The sequence below is a fragment of the Aplysia californica genome, unplaced genomic scaffold (genome assembly GCF_000002075.1).
Source record: "Aplysia californica isolate F4 #8 unplaced genomic scaffold, AplCal3.0 scaffold00370, whole genome shotgun sequence".
Lineage (NCBI taxonomy): Eukaryota > Metazoa > Mollusca > Gastropoda > Aplysiida > Aplysiidae > Aplysia > Aplysia californica.
In genome coordinates, this window is record NW_004797640.1 from 312,603 (window position 1) to 314,064 (window position 1,462).

The following is a 1,462-nucleotide window of genomic DNA, read 5'->3' on the forward strand; positions in this document are numbered from 1 at the left end:
TGTGTGTGTGTGTGTGTGAGTGTGTGTGCGTGTGTGCGTGACTTGTGAGATAATAGTCAAATACTATTTGCATAGCTCAAGCTCCCGCTCAACAGAAAGTTCTATACGCTTTTATAATTACTCCTACAGACCTGATATATTCGGAATTACTCTCAATTGTTGGGAAGCATTCAGTGCAAGCCATCCCACAGTCGCTAAATGACTAACACACTGGTAATATATTTGATGTCTATGACCGGGTACCCATTCGTATCTGGTTGAAGTGCGGGGAATTCGTGTTAAATGCCTTTCCCATTGATTGTATTGATTGTATGTTTTACCCTTCTGTCGTACAGACTTGTATTATTTATAACTAGCTGGGTACACGTTCAATGACCGCGCTTAAAAGAATCGTTGATCATCAAGTTATTGTGGAAACAGTGCGCACAGCTTGTGAACGGAAGCCTCACTTGTTTTCACAATGGTGTCTAAGAAGACGGACTTTCCCAAAATTAGATCTAATAAACGAAACTAATGAAAAACTGAAATTTAAACTGCATTGACTTCAGGCTCCTCAATAAAACTGTGCACACTTTAAATGATTCTGAGCAACCATTAATTTTGTAAAATTCGAAAGTTAAGTGGTTCGGAAGTTTTAGGCGGCCAAAGTGACTGACTTTCACAAATATAATATATAGAGATCTATAGAGATATTATCCAAGACTGTGCACTCTATCGGTACTCCAATTCCCCCCAGAGCGCAACATTACGCTACCTTAGAATTGTAAAATCCTGTCTGAGATATTTTTAGATAATTTTGAGATAATTTACTAAGACCAAGAGGTCAGAAACCAAATGTTCCACTTGCCCTATCAAAACCGTACGTCATCAAGATATTCAAGGAACTGCATTCGAAAAAGCATGACAATTTGTGAAACTCTAATTTCTCAAAACTAGCTACTGAGTAGATAGAACTTGGTAATTCTAAGGTAGCGAAATTTGTATCTCTATTTTTAACCTAAATAGCGCCCGATGTGAAAGCTTCAGCGCGTATTTGACTGGAGTTTTGCCTTTCATTTGCGCACCCATGGTACGCCCCATTACAATTACAGGATAGTCTTTATGGAGAGCAAAGACGCCATGAAAGCCGAGCGCCCAGTCTAAGGTAGGCCTATAATTTATGTTTTTGCTCGATCGACACATTTTAGATGATATCCTGTATAGGAAGCGAACTGCTTTAGTCTTGATATCTGGGCTGACCTTGGAAGCAGTATTCAAGAAGACAGATGAAGATACTCATTATAATGATAACGTTTCCACAAGAGAATCGAGCCTGAGTCTTCAGCGTGTAATCACGAAGAGATACATGTAGATCTATATATCTACTCTGTGACAGACCCTGTGAACCACGAGTATTGCACAGTTTCAAGCTTCTTCTTCTTCTTCTTCTTCTTCTTCTTCTTCTTCTTCTTCTTCTTCTTCT